The 27,370-nt window shown below is 40.2% G+C and overlaps 1 long non-coding RNA gene across 3 annotated transcripts; it reads right to left on the minus strand.

The window, feature by feature from the left end:
• Positions 1-546: 546 nt before the first annotated feature.
• LOC126703361 (uncharacterized) lies at positions 547-3,874 on the minus strand. 3 transcript variants are annotated; one of them, XR_007648030.1, is made up of 5 exons: positions 1,843-3,874; positions 1,435-1,752; positions 1,133-1,323; positions 950-1,054; positions 547-866 (listed from the first exon to the last, which is right to left on the minus strand). It is a non-coding gene; the product is annotated as an uncharacterized LOC126703361 (long non-coding RNA). The 3 variants fall into 3 exon arrangements; XR_007648029.1 differs by having other exon boundaries at positions 950-1,067; XR_007648028.1 differs by having other exon boundaries at positions 950-1,323.
• Between the last annotated feature and the right edge of the window lie 23,496 nt (positions 3,875-27,370).

Here is a 27,370-nt window from a genome sequence, read left to right on the forward strand (position 1 = left end):
AAAAAATGCTAAAACGTGAAACGCGCATTGGAAAAGTATGAGGAGTCGGCCCATAATGGAGTGAGCGTCGCAGCGTGGTTAGGTGCCATTCGGCACTCCTCATGTGTCACATGGTACCCACTCTGGCCATCGCACATCCATGCAATTTTTTGTTCTTAGACAATTTTTTTTTAAGATTGGTTGACACTAAAAAATATTTTTGGTCAAACTAAGGCATTCTGACGTGTCTAACTCATTTGTTTTCAAAAAATTATCCCTTGAATCATTGTTTTCAAAAATTGATCAAATCAAGTTTTTTTAAGACTTATGAATTCATGTTCCAAACTAGGGGCATTCGCCCCTGGCTCATTCATTTTCAAAAAAAAGAGACCACCATCATCATTTTTTTCAAAAAAAAAGAAAAAAAAAAATTCATCACCAAGATTTCCAAAAATCATGCATTCATGTTAAACTAGGGCCATTCGGCTCTGCCTTATTCAAGTAAGTGCAAATTCCATTGGAGCCAATCAAGATAAGTTTAAATTAGTGCTACAAGATCTCATCAGGTTCATTCTAAACTTGTCTTAGTTAAAGTCTCTATATGATTCAAGGGGCAAAGAGTTAAATATTGAAATTAATACAACATTGTCTAAGGAATACTTCCTTTTCTTTTGCAAGAAAAATAAAAATACAAGTCATACATCATTAGGACTCCGAGTTCGCCTGCGTGAGGATCTCCTTGATCCACCTCTAGAGGAGCCACCTTCAATATTTTCTTCCCGACTTGCGAAAAAGTGAGGATCGTACTGACGATTTTCAAGTTCAAGGCTCCTGATCCTTTCCTCTAAAGTTCTTCTGGCAGCATCAGCAGTTTCCATTCTATATGCCTGAAAAGTCAGCATAATCAAGTTTTAATTCCACCATCAAACACAGTTCAAGCAAGAGATGCTTAAAAAGAAACACGACATACTTAGCTCGCATCATTGAGCACATATTGGGAAGATTGAGTGCGAGCCAATGATTGCAAGCCTCCAATTCATCCGCGCATGCTCTCCTCAACATGATCCACATCAACCTGAAACACAACCCTACCAAAGCCATTCATCAAGCTAAGAAGAAATAAGGACAAAAAGCTAAACATTCAAGAACATACCGGGTCGGGCCAAGGAACATTTGGTATGTGCTTTAGCCTAGTCAAAGGCATGGAACTATACATTCCATCAGTATTCACCACATCATACTACCATGCCGGAAAATGAGGATAAGTTTCTGTGAAAGAACTAGAAGAGCTACCAACATAGTGAGGAGAGGGAGTCTCTTCCTCTTCCTTTCCCCCTTCCTCTCCTTCAGAAGATGGAGGTTGAAAAATAGCATGCAAGTATTGTTACCAAGCAAAAATATGAAAAGGAATTTGCAGAAAAAAAAAATTTTGATCTTAGAATGGAAGAGAGATACCATTCTGCCAACCAAGCAGCCTTGCAGATGATCCTGAACAAATTCAGAATAATTTCCTTCTACTCCTACAACGATGTAGCCATCATAGGCCTAAGCAATCTCTTCATCGGCTAGAAAGTTAGCCAACCGAACAGTGTGTCGAGGAGGAGTTGGAATTGTGGTAGGAGGATACACATGTTCAACTTGGGGTAACACCTGATCACCAAGATTCCAGTACTTTCCATGCCCACACTCAATCAATACCTGGCGGCCATTTAGTTCTAGCGCCCGCTCACACTTAGCATACCTCTCACATCTAGCCCAAGGATTTAAGTTCATCTGAAAAGTCATAAAGGAACTTAGAATGAGAAATGACAGAACCATAGCTAAGTGCCAAAGATTCCAAAAGAAAAAGAAGGAAGAACTCACATCATCAACAGTCAAATTATCAATCACCAAGTCCCAAATTTCCAAATAACGCCTAGAAGGTATAGACAAACGATGTTTGGGCAACCAACGCAAAAATCTAGGAAAGATGTCAGCAACTTCTTCTCGAATTTCAAGACCAACCCCAAAGTACTCATACATCCAAACCTGAAAAATTCACAACATCATTACCACATAGCCAAAATAATTTTCCACAACCTACACATAGCCAAAATAAATACCAAACCTCACTTGCCATACAAATGGAGCCCCACCCAAGCTTGAAAGACTTTGCTTGGAGAGTTTGGTCATGAAATGCATCAAAGTAGCATAGGTCATGCTGCCTCAATCATAATTCTAGATTTGTTCAATTTTTCTCAAGCTCCCCAAGTAGCGTAGATTCACAGTATTGCCTAAATCCGGACACAAAAAGGTCCTAATAAAAAGAAGCATGAATATGCGGGCACCCTTTACCATAGTCTCACATTAGGGAATATTCTCACATAGGCAAGGCAAAGGAATATTGTTACTCTTCATTCTGGAAGGCATTACACCTAGAAGTTTCTTAAGCTCAACTGAAGTAAGGGAATTATTGACAAGAATTCTTTTACCACCCAACTTCAGACCAATGATAACAGAGAAGTCATAAAGTGTCAACATTACCTCCTCAATACCTGGAAAATGGAAGGTACAGGTGGTGTCCCAGAAGCGCTCCGCCAAAGGAAGAAGTAACTGAAGATGTTTGTATTCATGTGTCTCATGATTTAACAGAGCTTCAAAGAAAGTGCCAAAACCTGCTTCATTGATGATGTTTTTGATGCTAGGAGACAATGCTACCCATGCACTTTTTAACATTTGGAGACTACCTCGACTCTTAAGACTTTGCAACACAAAAGTTCAGCTCATCAATTTCTATGACCAAAAACCCACGTGACCAAAAATTCCATACCCAAAAAATATTCTTACAACCAATGTCCCACTACCACAAAATCAAATCAATGCCCCACCAAAATTTTACTACAATCAAAATTTCTCACATATCCATGTAGAATTACCAATTTTTTCCATAAGCCATTGCCATAAAAAAATTTTTACATGTCCAAGATAAAAAAATCCCCACAAGCTCATGCACAAATAAATTCTCACATAGCCATAATCATAACCACACATATTTTCAAAGAATCAACATCACATATCCAACAAAATTTTTCCATAAGTCAAAATTTCATACCCACAAAATTTTCCATACCCACAAATATATCCATGCACATACCCACAAAATTTTGCCATGTCCATAAAACAAAGTTTACATATACCAATAAACTTTTCCCACATATATCACGAACACATTCATATAAGCCCAACACAAATTTTTCACAATACCAATACCCCCAAAATCCAAACCAAAATTTATCCAACAACATCACAATCTACCTACATTGTCAAAATTCCATAAGCCACCAAAATTATCCAAGTTACACCATGATCAAATAAAAAAATGACACTTCAAGAATGCTCCAAAGCCAACATTTTCAAACATGGCCAATCATGCAATACCCCAAAAATTTCAAAATAACCAAATGACAATATCTCACCATGAAACTTTCAATGAAACATGCAACAACATTTTTCCAAAAAAAAAAACTCACCTTGGTGTCTACATGACAATATGGAGCATGGGCCCTAGTGTCTTGAAGAAGTCCATCATCATCATTCCACTCAAATGTTGGATCATATTTCTTACCATGAAAAGAAAGAAAAGAAGATCCCTCGAAGGAAGAAGCCATTTTGATGCAAACAAAATGGGTTTAGAAAATGGGTTTCACCAAAATGGGTGTGTGATAAAAATGCTCAAAATACAAGGATCTAAAGAAATATTGATAGAGATGGATGAGGGAAGGTTAAGAATCTTAGAAAAGTGCTTTTTATGAGAAGAAATGGTGAGATGAAGAAGAAAAATCAAGGGGAAGAAGAAGGTGAATAGTGTCAATGGAGGAAGAGAAGTTGATGGAAGATGAAGCAAAAAAGAAAAAAGAGAGAAATAAGGAAGTGGGGGGCCAAAATTTCGGCCTCCACACTTAAAACTGAGCCAAAGCTGAGTCAACTCAGTCAAATTGAGTTGACTTAGTCAACCAAAAAAAAAAAAAAAAATCTTTTTCAAAGTTTTCAAGTCTTTTTCAAAATCCAAATTTTCAATTCAAAATTTTCATTCCCAAATTTTAAAGTCCACATTCTCAATGCCCAATTTTTAAATTCAAATCTGCAGTTTCCAAAATTTCAAGTTGCAAAATTTTCAAACCTCAGATTTCATGTACAAAATTTCAAGTCACAAAGTTTCAAAATTCCAAAGTTTCAATTCTTAAAACTTCAAAACTCAAATCTCATGTTCCAAATTTCAAGATTTCAAGTTTCAAGCTTTAAAATCTCAAGTCTCAAAATTCCAAAATTTCAATTTTCAAGGTTTTAAAATTTGAAATTTCCAGTCTTTTTTTTTTTTTGGATAGAAATAGATAGGAGTATATTAATAAACTGAAGGAGTACAAAGTGTGCACTAGGGGTGGCTCCCATTGACCAAACCCTAACAGTCAAGACAGCCAAAGGGAAAATAAAACTATAAAGTATACAAGAGTCACAAAAAGTGAGGGTAGCACACTCAGGTGCTCAATTGGTAGGCATGCTACGAGTTAACCGTCGGTAATCTTCCAATAACATTTCTATACTCTTGAATATTACATGCGACGGGGCTTGAGACGCTTCAAAGTTTAGTCTGTTCCGCGCGTTTCATATGGACCATGCCACCATGGCCTACATCTTAAGCTCTTTTCGGGACATGTTTTCCTTCGAAGTTTGGGCTAAGCTAAAGAACATCCTAACCAAGGAGTCACACTTCTGTAGTTTTCCTTTGACAAGTGTCCAGACATTTTGCGCTAAAGGGCACTGCCAAAGATGTGGCGAACCATTTCATCACTCAAACCACAAACCGCACACTTAGGGTCAATAGGTACTCTTCGATGCGCTAAGTTTGCTCAAGTGGGTAGGATGTTCGAGCTAACCTGCCACACAAAATTCCACACTTTAGGAGGAATAGATAACTTCCGCAGCCGGCTCCATACAGGCTTGTCTTCTTGCACCCTAGAGTGTTCGTTGTTCCCCGTTTGATTCATCTAGAGTGCTACTTGATAAGTAGTTCGCACCGAAAACATTTGGGCCTATTTTCATTCCATATCAGCGTATCCTGACCCTCCAAATTCCCTAGGCGAATCCGTAGAACTTCATCTCTTGACGGTGGTTGAAACCAAGCATTGAGCTTCCCCTTATCCCACTGTTTAGTTTACGGGTTTATAAATTCCACCACCCTCAACGTCAGGTCTACTCCATCATGGAAAGTCGGGGTGTGAGGTAGCCACTTATGAGTCTAAATACCAACCGAGCACCCATCGCTGATTTTCCATATGGAACCCACCCTAATCATCTCCCTAGCATTGAAGAGACTACGCCACACGTAAGAGGAGTTGCTCCCATGTTCAGCCTCTATGAATGAACATGTGGGGAAGTACCTTGCTTTGTACACTCGGTAGAACAACTAGTGTGACCCATGGATGAGCCTCCACGCCTACTTTGCCAATGTCACAAGATTAAACACATGAATATCGTGAAAGCCCACCCCACCTCTGTTCTTAGGAATGCACAGTTTGCCCTAGTTGATCTAGTGAATTTTTTGCTCATTCCGGGTCTGCCCCCACCAATACTTAGCCAACACTAAGTTCATCCCGTCACACACAGTTCTAGGGATTTTGAAGATGCTCATCGAGATCTAGGTATCGCCTAGGCCACAGTCTTGATTAGGAATTCTCTCCCAGCCTTTAAGATATTCTTTTCCTTCCACCCTATCACCCTTTTAGAGACCCTTTCCTGGAGATCCTTGAAGGTACTGACTTTTGATCTACCCCCCATCATGGGTAAACCTAGATATTTTTTGCAGTTGGTCATTACCTATGCCCCAAACATAGTCCGAATATTTTCCTAAACCTCTTGACATGTGTTCCTGCTAAAGAACAACGTAGTCTTTTGGTAATTAATAACCTACCTCAAAGTCTTTTCATATTAGGTGACCACGTCCATCAACCGACGACATTCATCCGCTTTTGCTTCACTAAATAGTAGGCTGTCGTCAGCAAAGAAAATGTGAGAGATGCGCACCCCACCCTAACAAGAGGTAGGTCCTTTCAAGTGACGAGTTTCAATCACCTTTTGCAACAAGGAGGAGAGCCCTTTAGCACAAAAAAGGAAGAGATATGGAGACAATGGGTTCCCTTGCTTGATACCTCTAGAGGGGGAGACATAGCCACAAGGTTCACCATTAATAATGATGGAGTAAGAGGCTGTACGTACTGTCAACATTGCAAGGTTCAACCACTACACTGGAAAACCGATTCTTAACATGATTTTTTCTAGAATTTCCAGTCTTCAATTCCAAGCTTTCAAGCTTCAAAAAAAATTTTTTTTTTCAAAAATAAAATCTTTTTCAAGGAACCATCAATAATCAATCAAAGTTTTCTTAATAAAATTCAAATCAAGAAGGGACAAATGAAAATCACACATCTTAAAGACAGTGGGATCATAAAGCTCTCATAATTTAGAAGTCTAGCGCCAAATTTTGACTTTTTGCAGGAAGACCATCCAAATTGAGTAGAGAAGACCTTTGATTGATATTTCAACACTCAAAATTGAAGTAGAGAAGACCTTTGATCAACATTTCAACAACTCTAGATTGAAGTATAGAAAACCTTTTATCAACATTTCAACAATTCCAAATCAAGGTAGAGAAGTCCTTTGATTACCTTTCGTCAAGATCGAGGTAGAGAAGCCCTTAGGTTGCAAACAACTCCAGTTTCAGGGTAGAGAATTCCTTTGATTATCTTTCATAAAGATCGAGGTAGAGAAGCCCATACGTCGCACACAGCTCCAGTTTCAAGGTAGAGAAGTCCTTTGATTACCTTTCGTCAAGATCGAGGTAGAGAAGCCCTTAGGTCGCAGACAACTCCAGATCAAGGTAGAGAAGTCCTCTAATTACCCTTCTTCAAGATCAAGGTAGAGAACCCTTAGGTTGTAGACAACTCCAGATCTAGGTAGAGAAGTCCTTTGATTACCTTTCGTCAAGATCGAGGTAGAGAAGCCCTTAGGTTGTAGACAACTTCAGATCAAGATAGAGATGTCCTTTGATTGCCTTTTGTTAAGATCGAGATAGAGAAGCCATTAGGTTGCAAACAAATCCTGATCAAGGTAGGGAAGTCCTTTGATTATCTTTCGTCAAGATCGAGGTAGAGAAGCCTTTAGGTTGCAGACAACTCTATTTTCAAGAACAGGATGGAAAAGTATCTTGGTCACCCCACTTGTCAAGAATCATTTCTAGAATCATCAGCTACCAGCTAAGTCAAGTATTTTCATTTGTTGTCAAAAGATAAGGCTAGTTCTATGATCCAAAGTTTTAGGTTCAAGGGCTAGGTAGTCATTGAAAATTCAACCTTAATTAAATCATGGTCACTAAAATTAGTGTCTTTGTTTTACATTGATATTCGCTTTTCAAGCTCTGTCAATGAGGGGTATTCTGTAGACACTCAATTTTGCACCCATGATTTAATCAAGGAGTAAGACTTGAATGACCATCCATGTACCCTAAAAATCATGATTGCATTACATGCATCCATTTGTTCTTGCATTACCTGCATCAATTTGTTTTTTTATTACATGCATCAATTCATACATTGCATATCATAAAAATGATCTTGAGATTCTAACAGTCGTAACGGTGTTTCTGGTTTCCAAATTGGACTATTAGATTGAAAGATATTGCATGATCAAATTTGCATGATCAACATGCCTTGTGTATAGGTAGAGTCAACGACGCATGATTGATGAGAATGCAAATTGTCATATTTTTCTCCCTTAATATTTAGTCTTTTATATTTATTTTGTGCCTAAATGTACTCATTATTCTTATATTTTGATTTAGGATGCAAATGGAGGCATTAAGTGCAAAACGTAGCAAATTGGGCGATTCTGGACAGCTTTGACATTGCTTCGTAATCTGGGCATAACTCTCTCATCCAAGCTCCGATTGAGATGATTCAAGATGATATGGAACTCCAAGACAAATATCTATAACTTTCATGTTTTGAGTTTTGAGAGATACGGGCTGCATCAAGGTCGAAATCGTGCTTGAAGTTGCTGCACCTGCACTGCTGATGTTCTAGAATTGTTCCTTTGCCTGAAATTCTAATACGCGTATCTGATGTGGTTTATTTTTGGAAGCCTCCAGATCTGATGCACGAAATTTCCAGCTGAAAAATACCACTTTCCTAGTTGTATTAGGACTTTGTTTTATTTTTAATATTTTTCCTTAATTAGTTAGATTTGGATATTATTATTGAGAATATTTTTAGGAGATTTTGTAGGCTTGGGAAAGGGGGAATTAACCTGTAAAAGGGGGAGGAGAAATCAGAATTGGACACACACACGTCTCTCTCTCCCCTCTTCTCTGATTTTTTTCCTTTGAGTTTTCATCATGGCCCTACTTGGCTAAACTTTTATACTTGGTCGAAAGAAACTAAAGCCTCAGAATCAATAAAACTGTGAGATCTAATTTGTTTTTATTGTTCGATTTATGTTTTGAATATCAGATGTACTTCTGTGCTTATTTTCATGATTGTCTCGTTTAATTACTAGGAGGCCTACTAGTTTATTATTCGTTGCAATTACTGCTAGGTTAGATATCAAATCTGTAATTGTTTGATCTCTCTAACTTGTGAAGCAACCAAGATTTAATGATTTGCTGCGTTGGAAATTATTAGATCTTAGGAAGAATGCTTGACTAAATTAAATGCAACTGCTTGTGTTTGTGTTGTTTAGTTTCATCGATCTCTCTAATTCTTAAGGCTGCTACTAGATTAAACCTTTAGTGCTTGTCTTGGGTTGTTTAGTAGTTAAGGTTTATTAGATCGCTTGTTTTCTAATTAACTACTACTAAGGAGAGATAGGAAAATAGTTCCAACGGTGAATATTCAAAGTGTGAATTGATATATACTTGCATCGATGATCAGTTGTAAAATTCCGATGGTGGATGTTGACTTGGACCAAGGTTTGTTCTCTTGATTGATTTCGATATTTTAATTTGAATTGTTCCTTAATTGTTTTTCTTAAAATTGTTTTCATTATACTCAAAACCCCCCTCCTTGTTCATGTAGCATAAAACTAGGCTAGACACTCTCCATGGGAACGATCCTTACTCGCATTACTACATATATTTTTAAGAGTATAGGTTTTATTTTTGGTTGCCTGCGACAGCACACCAATGATCAATTTAAATTAAATCTGATTGATTAAGAAATTGAAATTAATTAAATAATTTTGTGATTGGTTGATAATTAATGTTTAAAATAAGGATGCAAGCATAGGAATAAAAGGGATGATTGGATAACAATAAAATTGTGGATAATTTGAATTTTATCAAGATTTATTTTAGAATATTTATCTACAAAATAATTGTTCTTAAAAAGCTTGAATTATCCAGAAAAGAGATAAAAAATCATATATGGAGGATGAAAATGCGTCTAGGTGCAAGGATCGATCAAAAAACCCTAGAAGAGGAGTCCAAATGGCACTCGAACATGAAAGAGCGTTCGGTGTCCAAGAGCCAATTTAGCACTTTTGGAGTGCCGAACAGCACTTTAAAAGGGCCAAATTTTCCTTTGTTGGGCTTTGGCCCAACGACTTTCGAGTGACAATAAGGCACATCATTTTCGATCTTTTCGCAAAAGGATGCATCCGGATTTGCATCCTAATCGTCTATGCCTATTTTTTAGAGTCTTCTAGCCTTTATAAATAGAGATTGAATCTCATAATTTTGTACTTTTTTTCTATGCTTTGAGAGGCACACATTTTGAGGCTCTCAAATTGTTGATACTTGCTGATCCTCTCTGAGATTTGTTGCTTAAATTAGGGTTTCTAGATTTCAAAGATAACTAAATAAGTTTCTTTGAACCCTAAAACATCCTCTCAAGAACAAAGAGTGCTCATGTAAGGGGTTATTTCCTTCACCCTATTTTTTCTTTATGCTTCTTTTTATGTGGATGAATGTTTTTATCCATAACATGAATTAGTAATCATTGTTTTGTTTAAAGTATGATTTTTTTAATTTAATTTTTATAGTCTCTTTCTTGAATATCAATAATCTGCATGTGAACAACTCTTTTTCTTAAAATAAAAACAGATCTGCATCTTCCTTAGATGTAGATCTGAGTTTTTCTTCACAAAAAAAAAAAAAAAAAAAAAAAAAAAAAAAAAAAAAAAAAAGATCTGCATCTTCATTAGATGTAGATCTGAATATTTCTTCAAAATAAAATGGATATACATCTTCCTTAGATGTAGATCTGGTTTTTTCTTAATCAAAATTGGTTTGTGTCATCATTAGATGCAAATCTTAACATTTTTTTATCATAAACAACTGATTTGTATCTTCCTTAGATACAGATCTGATTTTTTAATATATGCAGATTTTTGAAATAAAGAAAAAGATAAAACATGATTGTGTTTGTGTTTGTTTTATGTAAATCATGTTGCATAAGTTTAAATTATGAGTGAAACTTTCTTCTTAAAAAATCTTTTTCATTGTTTTAAATCATATAAAAAACAAGTCTGATTTTTCTATCATTAAAAACCAATTTTTTTTTATCATCTCAAAACAGATCTGAATTTTTATCTCCAAAAACCACTTCTTTTTTTATTTTTATTTTTTTAAATATTACAAAACAAATCTGGTATTTTGACAAATCAAAATCAATTTTTTTACCAACCAAAACAGACTTGCATTTTTTTATTATTTTTTATTTTTTTATAAAAAAACAAAAGAAGAGACTTCATTCATAAATAAATTTTTGTGTTTTAATTTTGGTTTCACATGTTCAACATATCATTCATGACATGCATAAAAAGGTACACAGGTCACAAAAGTCTAGAAGACCAGACTTTGTCTGGGCTTAATGGGTGCCTTACACCTTCCCATTCCATAACTTAGCCTTTGGATTTAGGTCTTTGGCTAAGTAGATCTAGCCTTGTCTTTATTTATTTTGGTTAGAATGTAATTAGGACAACAAGCCATGTAATTATTTTGGTAGATTGTAACTAGGATCCAAAACTATGTAATTTTCAAGTTTTTCAAGATATGTAATTTTTATTCAATCAATGAAGAGACCAATTCAATCATGTATTTATTTTTTCTTATTTTTTTTATATAAAAAAAATGTGGTGACTCCATACCACTTACCCAAAAAGAAAGTTGCCCTAAAAAGGTTCCCGAATATCTTTTTTAAGGGACACTTTTTTTCGAGGTCTCTCATAGAAATTTGCTTGAATTTTTTCAAGTTCAAGGAACTTGATTTTAGAATACGCATTCAGCAACTCTTCCTTTGGCTCTTCAACTTCACATTTAGTTTCCTTAAGTTGCACAAGTGTGTATTTATTCTCTTCTTCAATTTTCTGCATCTTTCTAACCGCCTTCTTTGCAACTTTGGCATATTTGTCACAATCTTCAAGCAATGCATCATACACTTCTTGGAGGTTCTTCTCACCTTCGTTGAGTCACACATCCTCATCTTTCGAATCATCAACTTCTTCACCTTCGGAATGTACACCTAGCTCATCCACCAAGTCGCTCAAATCATCTCTAGAGTAAACTGCGATAATTGGCATGAAAGCTGAATAGTTTCCTTCACTATCACATTCTCCTTCCGCATTGGAATTTGAGCTTTCTGAATCACTAAGGGTAGTTGCAAACACTTTACCCTTTCCTCGCAAGTAGTTTGGACATTCTTTCTTGAGATTTCCATGCCCATTACATTCATAGCACACAATTCATTGAGTTGATGACAAATCTTTCCTATCCTTCTTCTTGAACTCCCTATTGTCATTCTTTGAGGATGAGAACTTTCCTTTGCCAAACAACTTCCCATTGTTCTTTATCTTGAGAAATTTCCGAAAGTTCTTTGCAAGAAATGCCACATCCTTCTCTACATCATCTTCAATAGAGGAATCACCCAATAGCTCATTTATAGTTTTGAGAGCAAGGGATTTGTTGGATTTGTGAGAAGGCAGTTATGCTCATATGTTTGGAGAGATCCAATGAGTTCTTGAATCTTTATGTCATCCAAATCTTTACTCTCCTCTATGGCTGTGACCTTAGCCTGGAAGCTTTCGGGTAAGGATCTTAAGATCTTCCTCACCACCTTGGCATCTTCAATTTTCTCCCCAAGATTGAGCTTGGAAATCACTATCTCATTGAGGCTCCCATAAAAAGAATCAAATGACTCATTGTTGCTCATCTTTACTTCTTCAAACCAAGTAGTGAGCATTTGAAGCTTGGTGTCCTTAGCCTTCTTTATACCTTCGTAGGTTGTCTCAAGAATGGTCCACGCCTTGTTAGCGGTCTTCATATGCAAAATCCTATGAGAGTTGTAAGTAGAAACACTACAGAAAATAACATTAATTACTTTGCTATTGGTGTTTGCCAAACCAAGAGTAGCCTTATCCCATTCGGATTGGGCAGAAGTGGGTCTTACATACCCATTCTCAACAGAATCCCACACCATCTCATCAATGGCACAAAGAAAAGCATGCATACATACTTTCCAAAAAGCATAGTTACTCCCATCAAAGTATGAAGGAGCATTGAGAGATTGAGATCTATCCATCTCACTTAGGGTCTAGGATCACACTAGGATGATGAAATCCGATAAGTGAACCCACTCTGATACCAATTGAAAGCTTGGATTTGTGCTAAATCACAAGAGCTTGTTCAAGCCTCTAAATAAAAAATTACGGCTAGATAGCTTTTAATCTAACTTATACTAAGTGCGGAACAAGAGTAAATAAGCGCGAATAACCGATAACTCTATCTTAAGCCACATTCATCCATCATTAACAATAAAATGAAAGCTTAAAAAGGAGGGAAGAGAAATGCAAACACAATGTAAAGTTGTAATTTACAACTATGTGTTTTGTTGGCTTTCATTTTGTGTCAAATTTGATTGTAATTTTATTCAATCTTTTGTACCCTGTATTTATTGCGAGAGAGAGAGTGTGTGAAGACTCAAGCAAATTGAAGACTAAAGAGTTTTTGCGGGTAGCTCGCGACTAAGCATCTTGCGAAATGATGCATGTGCCCTGCATATGACTGGAATTGGAAAGAGTCAGGACAGGATGGAGACAACTGTGTTTCGCGAGTAGCTCGCGGGTAAGGCCTTCCAGCGAGGCACTCGCGAAACATTCTGTTTTGCCAGATTGTCCTATCTGATGCACACTTTCTGTACCCATACTATATATACCCACATTACCCACAAATGTTGAGGAATGCTTCTGAGAGAAAACCCTAGCCACAAATCTTGAGAGTTAGAGATTGTTATACCCACATATCTCTACACAATTGCTTGTGGATTTTCCTCAACTCCTACCTCTCCATTTCCATACCATTGAAAGGTTGATAGCCCAAACACTTACCACACCCTTTCAGAGTGTCAAGTGAGGATTTGGTGCTACTGGGAAGCATTGGAAGAAGCTAGGCTTTGGCAGATGCAATCGGACGTATTGCAGGATCCGAAGAGCTAGACAAGACACGGTTCTAAAAAGCCTTGTTGGAGTAGGAGCTTGGAGGGCTTAGGTACAGCGGATAGATTAGGCCTAGAGGGTCTCTTGCTAACCCATGTATCCCAACTGATTGTTTAGTGGATCAATTACCGCTTGGAGGGTGGCGGAGAGGTTTTCCATCGAGTTCTTAGGTTTCCTCTTCAATAACACATCGACGTGTTATCTTGTGTTTGCATATTTCTTCCCCACTCTTTTACCTTTCATTTTATTGCTGTGTTATTATGAATATGGGTTAGAGTAGCTTGTTTGTTTTTACACTCGCATTTACTCTTTTCTACACTTAGTATAAGTTAGAGTAAAATCTATCGAGCCGTAATTTTAATTTGAGAGTCTAAATAGCTCTTGTGTTTTTACACATTTTAGAGCATTCACACAAGGTAAGACCGAGACATGTTATCAAAGAGGTAACCGAAAAACTAGGTGAAAAACCTCTCTGCGACCCTCCAAGTCGAAATCGATCCACTAGAGAATAAAGTTGGAGTATACGAATAACAAAAGACCCTCCAAGCCCAATCTACCCCATGTACTTGAGCCCTCCAAACTCCTACTACCAACTAACTTCTTGGAGTCTTGTCTTCTCTAACTTTCTAGATCCCGTAATTCAGCCCGATTGCATCTGCCAATGAATGACTCCTTCCAATGCTTCCCAACAATACCAAAATCTCATTTTACACTCACAATGGGTGTGATAAGTGTTTGGGCTATCAACCTCTCAAGGATGTAGAGTTGGAGAGGTAAGAGTTGAGGAAAATCACAAGAAAATGTGTAGATGATTTTGGGTATAACAATCTCTAACTCTCAAGTATATTTTCTAGGGTTTTATCTCTGAAAAGCACTCCCTACAATATGTGGATAATGATGATATATATAGTGTGGATAAAGACTTGGTAAAGCAAAACTTTACTTTTTGCCAAACAGAGAGTTTTGTGAATCCTTCGCTGGTTGGCCTTACCCGCGAGACACTCATGAAATCCTCCAGCTTGGCATGACTCTTCATCTTCTAGTCATGTGCTCTATATGTGGCTCTTTCGCGGGTAAGCTTCTCGCGAGACACTCATGAAAACCACTTGTTCATCCTTTGAAGCTTGAGTCTTCACACTCTCTCACACTCATCCCTTACAATTAGAAACCCATAGACATACGAGGAAAAATGATTGAAGAAATTACAATCAAATTTGGCACAGAATTAAAGCCAACACAAAATAGTTGTAAATCACAACTTTACAAACTTATAATTTTATTGTGCATGATATCAATTTTTTATTATTATATTTTTATGATCAGATAATTAATAGACGTTTTTTAAAAAGAAAAATGTTAGAAATTGCATCATCTTCTAAAGCAACAACCAAATAGACAATATGTACTTTAAATAAAGGGTCAAAGTTAATAAATATTATTTACTTTTTATGAAAATGATAGAAATTTTATTCATAAACTTAAAAAAGCAATCTACATCATCTGCTGAAACATATAGCAACAAAACGAAGGGTATGTCTTCCAACAAACATTAACATTTCAACATGATCCATTGGTCATCAATCTAGTCGCTCTTCTCATATCTATGCACAAAAGCCAACTCCAAGGAATCATGTGAAATATAAGTTGTCCTAATTATTTCAATGATAAGTGATTGTATTTGTTTTTGTTTTTTAATAATTCAATAGTCGGGGGTTGAGAGGGGGTTTGGAACTCGGTGTTTTCATTGGAAACACCAAGAGATGCCAACCATTTAAGCTATAAAACTCTTAACAATGTAATTTTGGCTCCTAATATGGCAACAAAACATATTCCATTGAATAATCTTCTATAATTGAATAGTTTGATGTTACTTATTAGTTATTACATTAATTAAATGTTGATTGTGTTGCAGAGCCCACTGGGGCGTTAATGCAAAGAACTAATCAATTTGATTAGGTGTTCAGCAAAGACAATTATGACATCAAGCTATTGTAGCATTGTACCTTAATTACTGTTAAATTCTTGTTGGCATCATCTATATTTTTTTTGATAATTCGAAAGTTACAAATTACAATAGGAGAGGAGGATTTGAACCTAATATGTTTTCATTAAAAACACCATAAAATGCCAAATAGTTGAGCTTAAGTAGAGATTGTGAGAGTGTCTTTTTCGGGATACTCAAGCCCAAGGATCCCGAGCCTGAATGAAAAAGAAAGGATTTGGTGGACTGGGCCTTGACTCACCGCAGCTAAATGGCTGTTTAAGAATCAAGTGAATGCAGAGAATACTCCTGACAACATACAGAAAAAATGACAAACAAGGATATCGAGGAGTGCCAAAAATTAACAACGTAAGTTCAGAAAGAAAGAAAAGCAGGATTAGCAAGACAATAAAAAAAAAATACTGTGGGGATCCTGGGAATTATGAAACAGTATTTCATTAAGGCATTATCTGTTTGATTACAGAAAGCTCACTAGGACGTGATACAAGGTCCAATCAAGCTCAAAAATTGCAGCTTTGAATGGCTATTTCAGCCTTCAAAACTTGCGAAGTTTGACTCTCGTTGGATCCGAATATGTGCCATAGTTGCTTTTACAGGATATCGGGAAGCAGTATTTGTTTTCCCTTAGTATTTTCTTTCTGCACAGATTTTCTGATAGTTTTCCCTAGAGAATTTCTTCTTTCTTCTGTTTCTTTCCTTTTTTTCTCGCTGCCTTCTTCACAACCCATCCCCTCCTTTTATAATGGAGTTTTCTAGGCGTCCTGGGGAACCATTGGTTCCCCTGTTTTGCTTTCCTGCGAACAGAGCACGTCTTGTCCCTGTTGTCTTGGTAAGTCATTTTTCCGTTTCTTCTCATTCTTTCCTTCTCTCAGTTCTGATCCTTTTGAAAGCTTCTGGTTGGCTATCTTCTTTGGGAGTGCTGAGGTATGCCCTTCTCGGCATCCCCACTTCTGGCACCTTCTGCTTTTCCTTTTCTTTCCTATTTGGGCGGAATCCCGTCCTGCCTTTTTAAAGATTGTTTGTTGTCATCCTTCTTCCCTGTCTTGGTTCCCCGAGGACTCTTCTGTCTGTGTCGTGAGAAGTCGCTCGCGCTTTTTGTTTTTTCTTGTTTTCTTCTTTTCTTTTCTCTGTCTTCTTTCTATCGAGCTGTCCCGATCTTCCTTCTTCTTTGTGCCTGAAAGGATCCGCGCCTATTGATGGTGCCTGAGGATCCTTGCTTCTTATATTTTGCCGTGATCCTTTCTTTTTTTCTGGATGCTTTTCTTTTCTGGGCTTCGGGATCCTCTGGGCCTTTCGTATAATCCCTTTGGACTTGGCTTCTGGGCTCAACTCATTTTTTGGGCTTAGCTTATTCTTTCTTGGGCTTATTTTACTATGATCTCTTTTTTTTTTTTAGACCTCAACATTTAGCCCCCCGAGCTCGTGGGTTGCCTGAAACCCACGCGTGAGTGATTTAGGTTTCCTAAGATTTTCGTGGTATCCCCCTTCTTTTTTTTTTTAAACTTCTACTGAGTTCCCTTCCTCTTTACTTGATACCCCGGCTCTTTTCTGCTGCTTCTAGTCACCTCCTTTTTGCGTGTTGTATTCCCTTTCTTTTTTGCAGCTTCCTCTTTATACGGGACGTGGCAGTTGGGTATTTGAGGTAAAACTCCTCTACCCACTTTCTCGTTTCCCGTTATTTCTCATTAACAACTGCTGTAATTCCTACTTCAAATTAAATTCTTTGGCAACTGGCGCGTCTTTCCATAAACTGTTTTCCCCAACTGCTATTTGCGCCTTTATTGTAGCCGTTTCATCTTATCACTTTGCTTCTCTGAGTTTTTCACTCTTTGTGTTTCTCTTTCTTTTTCTCTTCTTCTCTGTTACTCTGGTCTTCCTCCTTTTCGCACCTTCAATCCTTTCTTCTCATAGTGTGTGTTGTTTCCATGGCTTCTTCTTCTTCTTGAAAAGGAGAGAGCGTACTCCCAGTCCTTCTGAGGGTGAAGGTTCTTTTGGTTCTGCTCCGAGCGATTCTCACGAGGTTGCTGAACGTCCGGCCTTCCCTTTACGGGATCCTTGGTATTCTCTCAGTTTATTTTTTCCTCATATATCTCATGGTGAGGCTCCTCCATCCCCTCACGTTTGGCTATTTTCTGGCCAAGCGGGTTTCGCTGGTTCCGCCCAGGTTCCTGACCCTAGAGAGATTTTCGATCTCCAGATCAGACAAGGAATCTGAGGGGCGGTTCCTATTTTCTTTGATTTTGTTCCGGGAAAGATTCAGGGTTGGCCCATATGGGTAGACAAGGAACTGTCTGATGCTGAGTTTGTGGGTCGTTTGGAGCGCGCCGGCATCCTAAAGGCAGTGGCTATTTCCAGAAACCTTGAGGGTTTCAGAGACGCCAAAGGGCTCAGGCATCTGGTACGTCGTTGGTGTCCTTCCCTTCATACTTTTTTCTTTTCTACTGGTGAATTGACGATCACTTTGGAGGATGTGGTTAATAACTTCCTCCTCCCGGTGTTTGGTGAAGAGAATCCCTTTGATATTGATCTTTCTGGAGAGGATCTCGTGGTAGAAGAGAAATTATTTGGTCATTTTGGTGGTCGCTCCGCCTCTCCTGGTGGTAAGCCGGCTAGGATGGGGAGATGGGTGATGACCCTCTCTCGTGAAAAGGATAAGGAAGTGAGGTGGGCCGGTTTCCTGGCCTTTTGGCTTAGTAAGTTTTTGTTTAGTGAGTTCCCTGGGTACGGAGTTAAGTCTTCGTTTTTTCCGTTGGCAATCAAGTTGGCTCGAGGTACCCAATATCCTTTGGCCCCTCTGTTTTTGGGTCATGTTTATTCTCAACTGGACCAGCTTCATGGAGATGAGGCTGAGGGTGACTCTTGCTATGTGATCACTTCATCTCTTCACTGTGCCATTCTTCAGATTTTCATGCGGGACCGTTCTGCAGCTACTTTGGCTAAGTGTAGAAATTTGAAATTTGTGAAGGACAAGTTCCAAGGATCCCCCGACATAGTGAAGGGTCTTTGTGGCAATTCTACTGATGCCTTTCCCATTATTTTTCGTTGGATTAGCTTGAAAGGTGGTGGCCTCAATCTTGTGGAGTTGTTTGACCAAGCGGGGAGCTTATATTGGAGATCCCCTCGTGAGTTTGGTCCTGGCTTTGCGTGTGATTCTGTGTTGTCTTCTGTTTTATCTTCTACAGGTAATACCTTTGACTTGCGCCATGGTGATGAGGGCAGTCTGGCTTATCTTGCCTGCATTAGCCCCTCCTGGCTTCCTGTGCCTTCTTCAAGTGGCCCAAAATATACTCATTATTCAGCACACCGGGTGCTCCGACAGTTTGGTTTTGATCAGGACATTCCGCCAGTTTTTAAGGATGTGGTGCCATCCCTTCCTTCCTTGGATCCTTTCTTGAGGCTGCAGGCCTTTTCTTATTGGTCACGGAGGAGCCCCCAGTTTGTAGTGCCTAACTCCCAGAGAGGAGTCTTTGCTTCCAGTGGCTATACCAGTTATTGGAGAAGAGTACAAAAATCTTTTGTTGACTATGTTGGCACTGGTACAGTTCGGGAAGTCCCGAATTCTAGCATTGTTTCTGCTCCGACAGCCAATAGACGTTTATCCCTTCCTACTGTTGGGATTGTTTCTACTGCTGCAAGCAGCAAGACTGGGTTTGCAGAGTGGCATGCCTCCAGGGGAGGTTGGGTGGCTTATGGACAGGATTTTCCTGAGGCCTGGTTGGGTGATAGTCTCATTATTGGTGCTTCCTCTGGGGTGCCCATCAAAAAGTGTGCAACAGAGACAATAAGTGCTGCTACTGCTAAAGGTAAGGATGTCAAGTCGAAGAAAATGAAAGCTGCTGATGTTGGTGAAAGTACTGGGGGTGTGGAGATAGGCTCTGAGGCGAAAAGAAGGAAAACGGGGAAATCTCAAGCACACTTGGCATCTCAGGAAGGCAAGGATGTCAGGGAACCTTTAGTTTCAAGGACCCGGAAAAAGACCAAGGTAGAGTCTTCTTTTCCCCAGGTTCCTATGACTGCTTCAGTCCATGGTTCTTTAGGATCCTTTGGTTTGGTATCCCAGCCTCCTTTAGGACCCTCTGGGCGTACTTGTAGTAAGCAAAAGACTTCCAGAGAATCTGTAGAGAGAGAGAGAAGGGCAAGACTTCTTTCCTTCTTCTCTCTTTTTTTTTTTTTGTTGCACTCATTTTCTATTTTGCTGACGAGTGGTGATTTCCTTTGCAGTCCAAGCGCAAGTCTGATTACAAGAAGGGTAAGAGCCAATCTTCTGGAGACGACGTGGTACGTGTGTTCCCCCTTCTTCTGTTCTTTCCCTTTTGTTCTGACATTGTGTTGTTAGCATTCCCTGCTGTTGTGTTTTTTTTTTTTTTTTTTTTTTACTTGGTATTGCCTTCTCCGCTTCTTCTTCCTTTAGGTGGAGGTATCCCCTCCTGTGACTGACAAGGCTCTGGGGGAGGAAACTGTCACAGCTCTTTTTGTCGTTTTTCCTGTTATGGGGGAGGAGCCCCCTACTGATGATCCCGCTGAGAAATCGGGCAACCGATGCAAGGTTCCCAGGATTCTCAGGATCCCAAAACTTTTAGGATCCCATAATCTCAAAGTCCCCATCTTGAACGCACTCCTAGTCCTATCAGGACTGTGTTTCCTCAATCCTTGTCAGATAAAGGTGCTTTGGGAGACACTCCTCTATCCAAACAAACAGGTAAACCTTGTTTCCATGAAATAGCCTTATATTTTTTACTTTCTTTTCCAGTTTTTCTTGAATTCCTCTTTTTCCTTTTCCTTTAGGTCAAACCAGTGAGAAATCTGCTCCCAGTGTTGCCTCTTCTTTAGAATCAGAGAGCTCAGAAGGTGAGTGCAAGTTGCTCCCATCGTGTTTCCTTTTTCTTCCCCCCCCCCCCCCTTTTTTTTTATATGGCGAAGCCCCCTGCATCTATCCCTTCCTTTAGCCACTTTGCCATTGGTCCTTCACCTTTTCTTCAACTTGCTTTATGTTCCTTCCCAGAATCTTCGGGGAAGTCAGGAGATCAGGAAGAAGAGGTTCTGCCTCAAGAAACTGGAACTGGTTTGTTCTTCTAAATCTGTTCTTCCTTTTCTTTTTCTTCTTTCTTCCTTTTTTTTTTGAATACTGATACAGGCTTTGCAGGTTCTGAGCCTGTTATCCCTGAAGGAATTGTGAGACCTGTTGAAGTTGCTGACCTTCATCCAGAGCAAAAGGCTGCAAGTCCTCCTGTCTCTGCAAGTGGTGACACGGCGATGGGGGATGCCTCGAAGATGGCTACCTCAGATCTTGATTCAAAGCTTTCCTCTTTCCTGGCTCGCTTTGATCTTTTGGAATTCAACAGTCTTCCTGCCAGCCACTTTCATGTTTTTGGGTCTTCTTATGGCAGCTTCCTGCGCTTCTCTGTTCCTGTGGAAGGCTTGCCGCTGCTAGAGAGGCTGCTCAAGAGTCACGGGGATTTTACCAGCGGCTTCAGGGGAGGCGTTTTTCTAGGCAATATTTTGATGGAATTGCTGTGTGCTGTGTTGATTTCCCTAAGGAATTCCTCTGTAGATTCGTTGTCTGAAGAAAAGCTTCTGGAGTGGAGAGGGGTGGTGCAGGACCTTCTAGAGGCCAAGTTCAATTTGTCTTTTCTGCTAGATCACTTGCGTCTGCTGGCTCATATGCTGTTTCAAAGGCAATCATTCAAGAGTATAGACACTGAGATAGCTGTTGCTGAGGAAGCTTTGGCTCATGCTCACAAAGTTTTACAAGACTTGAAAGTCAAGCGGCAGAGGATCCTTTCTACTTTGGCTGTTCCTGTTATTTCTCCGGATGCCTCTCTGTTGGTCGGCCTCATTCCTTAGCTTTTTTTTTTTTTTTTTTTTTTTTTTTTTTTTTTTTTTTTTTTTTTTTCAGATTTTCATGAACAATTTGGGGTTGTATAAGTTTTTTTTTTTTTGAACATTGCTCTGCTCTTTGCTTTCTCTTTTGTGTTTCAAAACTGCTTCTTATTTCTTAGTATGTGAATCTGCCTTTTTCCTTGGATATATGTATTGTCTTTACTTTCTTGTGACTCTTTTCTTTCCTGAGTCCTGGACCATGGTTTCCACAGGCTTTACTGTAAGTTCTGGTCCAGGTACCTGGTAATTTATTGTGCAAGTACTGAACTGGGTACACTAGTATTCTTCTCTATGTATGTTTTTTTTTTTTTTTTTGAGATACGGTCCCATTTCATGAACTTTGACAGGTTCCCCTTTTGCGAAGTGCTGGGCTAGGTATCCTAGATATTTTACTTTTATTCTGTGATCCTAGACCTATGCACTTGGGACTGTTTGTGGGATATCTGAAATTATTTGTGAGGTGGATCCTGGGCCATATGTAAAAGGGTATTACATATTCTCCCCCTTTTTTTTTGACTCAGGCATCCTTCCTTAAATTCATCCACATTTGGTCTTTGCAGTATTTAAAGAAAAACTTAAATGTTGAAGAAACAAGAATTTCATTAAAACATGGTAATTTTTTTTTTAAGGAACACAAAAAAAGTCTTTTGGTGCAGCATTGACCACAAAGTGTCAATTTATCACATGTTCCTGAACAAAATTATCTTAGACCAGAATTCTTGATAAAGGCTGAAAAATAAAAAGAAAAAAATAAAAAAGGAACTTAGCAGATAGTGAAGCTGGTGAAAGGACACTGAGGTACTGGGGATCCCCTTGTCCTTATGCATAGTATTGCTTCAGCCATTTCCCGTTTATGGGCTCTGTCAGGACTGTTCCATCTTCTTTGGCAAGGTAATAATATCCACTTTCATGAGTTGCATTGATGATGTAGGGTCCTTCCCATTTTGGGGTGAACTTGGAAGGCCCTGGCAGGTTCCTCCTCACGTGCTCCGCCATCCTTAGCACTAATTGCTCTTTGGTGAACACTCTTGGGCGTACTGCTTGTGCATATGCTCTGGTCATTCTTTGCTGGTATCTTTGGCTCCTTTTCTTGGCCAGTTCTCTTTCTTCTTCTACTCCTTCTAGATCTACTAATCTCTTTTCATTGCTTGCGTCTTCACTTTCTCCCTGATTTTCCTCGAGAACTACCCTTGGGGTAGGAATGATTAACTCCACAGGGCTGATGGCCTCTGTTCCATAAACCAGGGAGAATGGGGAAAATCCTGTGGCTGTCTTTACAGAGCTCCTACATGCCCAAAGCACACCTGCCAGATGGTCACTCCATTTTCCTCCATACTCATGCTTCATTTTCTTAAGCATTTTTAATATTACCCTATTAGTAGCTTCAGCTTGGCCGTTTCCTTGTGGGTAGTATGGGGTAGATCTTCCATGCTTGATGTGGTATGCTTCAGTTAATCCCTTCACATCTTTGTTTATGAATGGGGTTCCATTGTCGCTGATCAATCTTCTGGGGATCCCGAATCTTGTAATGATGTGGTCTCGAATGAAATTTGCTACAGCTGCTCCAGTAGCTTTTTTCAAAGGGATGGCCTCTACCCATTTTGTAAAGTACTCCGTGGCTGCCAGGATCCATATATAACCATTGGATGGAGGATTTATGGGCCCTATGAGATCGAGCCCCCAAGTATGAAAAGGCCATGGCGTCGTCATATCCTGTAGGACATTTGGGTGAGTGTGAATTGCATCTCCTAAGACTTGGCAAGCATGACATGTTTTGACCAGCTCCTCAAAGTCTCTTTTCATCGTTGGCCAGTAATACCCCAACAACAGTAACTGCTTGTACAGCCTTCTCTTCCCTGGGTGACTTCCGCAATCTCCAGAGTGCACCTCTCTGACTACTTCTCTAGCCTCCTTTGGTCCCAGGCACCTGAGGGAATCCCCATGGTATCCTTTTTTGAACAAAATGTCATTCTGCAAGAAATACCTGCACGCTAGTTTTTTGAGCTTGTGGGCCAGTTCCTTGTCGGTTGGCAGGATCCCCTGAGCCAGGTATCCTATGAAAGGAACCCGCCAATCTTCTGCAATAAACACCACGTAGCTTTCTTCTTTATCGATTGCCAAACGACATTCCTTGCATTTCCCCTGTATGATTGCTGCTTCCTTGTCCATATCTGGCCAGTAATACCCCATGCGTTGCATCCTTCTATATAGGCTGACTTTTTCTGCAACTCCACATGCTTGGGCGTGTAATTCTTCTAGTTTCAACTTTCCTTCCTTCTCGGTGATACACCTGGACAGTATTCCTCCTGGCAGTCTTCTATACAATTCTCCTTCTATCTGAGTGTAATCCATTAGTTCTTTGATGTTCCCTTTAGGGCTCGCCTCTTTCATCCTTTCTTTGACTTCGTCCCTCCAGTCCCACTGTTTGGATTCCCCGGGGTACATCCCTTGGAGGATCCTTACAATAGAATGTTCCTGCCTTCCTATTTTTATCAGCGTATCCCTCTCATTAAATGGTATTTGGGATCCCAGGGTGGCGAGAGCATCTGCAAACCTGTTTTCACTTCTTTGAGTGTATTCTATGCTGAAGGTTTGAAATTCCATCTCCAGCCTTTGTGCCCAAGTCCTGTAGGCTGCTAAGCTTTGTTCCCGTAATGCAAAGTCACCTTTCACTTGGGAGACTACAAAATTAGAATCTCCCAGCACTCTCATATGTTTCACTCCTATGCTGAGTGCTATAGCCAACCCAGTTAAGTATGCCTCATACTCAGCTGCATTATTAGAGCATGAGAAACCAAGCTTGAAAGACAGGGGCATGATATCCCCATTTTCGCAGCTCAGTACAATTCTTACCCCATTTGAAGTTGCTGTAGCTGACCCGTCAAACCTCATGGTCCATTTCTTCCCTGGGATCTCCATCACTGCTACCTCACCAGGGATTTCTTCGCTCAGTGGGCCTTCTTCCTTTCCTGGGAATTGAGCTAGCAAATTTGCTATGGCCTGGCTCTTGACAGCCTTGGGAGTTCTTATACCTATATCATATTGTGAGAGCAACACTAGCCATTGTGCTATTCTTCCCGTGAGAAGGGGCTGGTGCAGGAGTGCTTTTATGGGGTGGGACTTGGTTACCAAGAGGATTTGGTGAGCTGAGAAGTACCTCTTCAACCTTTGGGATGCATAAACAATTACTAGGCAGGCTTTCTCTATTCTGGGGTACCTGGTCTCGGTATCCTTAGGTGTTCTGCTTACATAATATATGGGCTGCTCATTTCCTTGGTCATCTTCTTGTGCCAGCAAAGCTCCTATTGCCTGAGAGTTTGATGCTAAGTATAGCAACAGAGGTCGCCCACGTACTGGTGCCTGGAGGGTGGGCAGATGGTTCATAATGCCCTGAATTCTTTGAAAAGCTTCCTGCTGCTCTGTTCCCCAGGTAAATTCATTTCCCTTTTTCAATAGTTTGGATAGGCCTGCTGTGGCTGAGGCTAAACCAGGCACAAACCTCCTGATATAGGAGACCCTTCCCAGGAAGCTTTTGAGTTCCCTAACAGTAGTTGGTCTTCTCATCGTGGCAATAGCTGTGGCCTTGGCTGGGTCCACGCTTATGCCTTTGTGATGTACCAGGAACCCAAGGAACTTTCCAGCAGACACTCCAAAGGCGCACTTCATGGGGTTCATACGTAACTTGTATTTCCTGCATCTTTCAAAGACTTGCTCAAGTACTTGGAAATGTCCTGTTCTGGTTTTTGACTTGACCACAATATCGTCTACATAATCTTCCATCTCCTCATGCATCATGTCATGGAAAATGGCTGTCATGGTCCGTTGATACGTAGCCCCCGCATTTTTGAGGCCAAAGGGCATTACAGTGTAGTAAAAGTTCCTAATCGGAGTTCTGAATGCCGTCTTCTCTGCATCCTTGGCTGCCATGCGGATTTGGTTGTATCCACTGTACCCATCCATAAACGAGAACATTGAGTTTCCTGCAGCTGAATCTACAAGGAGGTCAATATTGGGCAAGGGGAACTCATCTTTAGGACATGCCTTGTTCAGGTTGCGAAAGTCTACACAGCAGCGGACTTGACCATTTTTCTTCTTCACAGGTATAATGTTGGAAAGCCATTTTGGGTGTTGGATGGGTTTGATAAAACCAGCTGTTAGTAATTTCTTGACCTCTTGGACTATTTGGGTTTCTACCTCAGTGTGGAAGACCCTGGCTGGTTGGACTACTGGCCTCACCCCTGGGTCCACATTAAGAGAATGGACTACCAACTCCGGGTCTAGACCAAGCATCTCATCATAGGTCCATGCAAACACATCTCTGTATTTTTGAAGTAAGGTTACCAGTTGTTCTCTTTCTTGAGCCACCAATTGACTGCTAATGAAAACAGGTTTTCGGGATCCTGGTTCTGTTCCCAAGTCTACTTCCTTTAGTTCTTCCTCAGGCTGAATCTGAGCCTCTTTAACTGGTTCTTCTGGGATTTCTTCTTGGGCCATCATGTAGCTTAGTGGTCCGGGACCTTCCTGCACAATGCATTCGGGTCCCGCGCACCTTCACAAACGATAAATTAGCCTTCCCCCAGGTTCCCGCACCACCACACATTCTTGGGATCCTGAAGAGCTGGGCTCCTTCTTTTGTCTTTTTCTTTCTAAAAGGTTTCTCAAGTCACGGGTGCCCCTTCCTCCTTCTTCTTCTTCTAGGATAGGTGCCCCCGGGGTCCCCGGGGTGGGGTTCTCATCATCTGGCTCCAACTCGTCATAAAATATCGTTTATGCAAAGTTCACTTCTCCCTGGCTGAAAGGATTATGATTGGTAGGGATCCTTATGGGCCTCCCATTCAATCTCCCTTTAATGCATTGATGGAACGTGGATGGAATAAGGCGATGTTTATGAAGCCACAGGCGTCCCAGCAGCACGTGATAAGAAACTTCTGCATTAATCACATGAAACCTTGTCAAAGCTACTATTGGTCCTACCCTTAAGGCTAGCTGCACGTATCCTTCTGTTGATTCCACCGATCCCCCAAATCCTGTTATCTCCATGGGGGTCCCCAGGATCCTTCTGTCAACTAAGCCAACAGCTTCCAGGGTACTTAAGGCAATGAGGTTGAGTGATGCCCCCGTATCCACTAGTGCTCTTCTGACTTGAACACCGTTTATGGTGGCCATGAGATAAAGGGGTCTACGGTGGTCTGGGTGCTCAATCTCCATGTCTTCATTAGTGAAGGTTATTGCATTGGTTGTTTCCAGGAAAGCTCGACTGGCATGTGACTCAGCTGTAAAGCATTCCATCCCTGAATCTGCTGCTATGCTCATGAGAGACTCTGTGGCCACCCTTCTTGCTTCTGGTCCGAATCCTAATTGATTGAATAGTGACCTGAACTTAGGATTCTTCTGGAGGGTTCTGACTGTGCTCGGGTGGAAGGATCCTTCAGATTCTCCTGCTTCTGCCGGGTTCCCGTGTATTACTACTGCTACCACCCCTTTTCGTTTGTGGTTAGGTAAGGGGTTCCTCTGCACTTCTGGCTCCTTCTGAGTGAGTTCCAAGGTTCCTTCTTTCAACTTTTTGTGGAAGAGCCTGCGAAGGGTCCAGCAGTCCTTAGTGGAGTGCTTCACATAATTATGGATTCTGCAAAATAAAGGATTCTTTCTTTCTTCTTCGGTTGGTGGCCTGGACACAGTGAATGGCCTGACAACCCCATCTCCAATCCATTTGTCTAGGACATGGCTTAACTCCTCAGCTGTGCATGGGATTACCGGTGGTTCCTCGAACACCTTCCCATCTGGCCTCTTCCTTTTCTCTCCTGCTGATGCTGTCATAGCTTGGGACACGGGCAGCCTTTTTGTTCTCATGGTTTGCGCCGTCCTTTTGGTTCTCTGTAGCGGGTCAGCAAACTGTGTGATACATAAATTTTCAAGGTTGAGCCTGTAATCAAAAAGCATGTTGGCTATACAGGTTTCCACGAGCTCCTTTTCTTCATGGTCTCCATAGCA

The sequence above is a fragment of the Quercus robur genome, chromosome 10, assembly GCF_932294415.1.
Source record: "Quercus robur chromosome 10, dhQueRobu3.1, whole genome shotgun sequence".
NCBI classification, from domain to species: Eukaryota; Viridiplantae; Streptophyta; class Magnoliopsida; order Fagales; family Fagaceae; genus Quercus; species Quercus robur.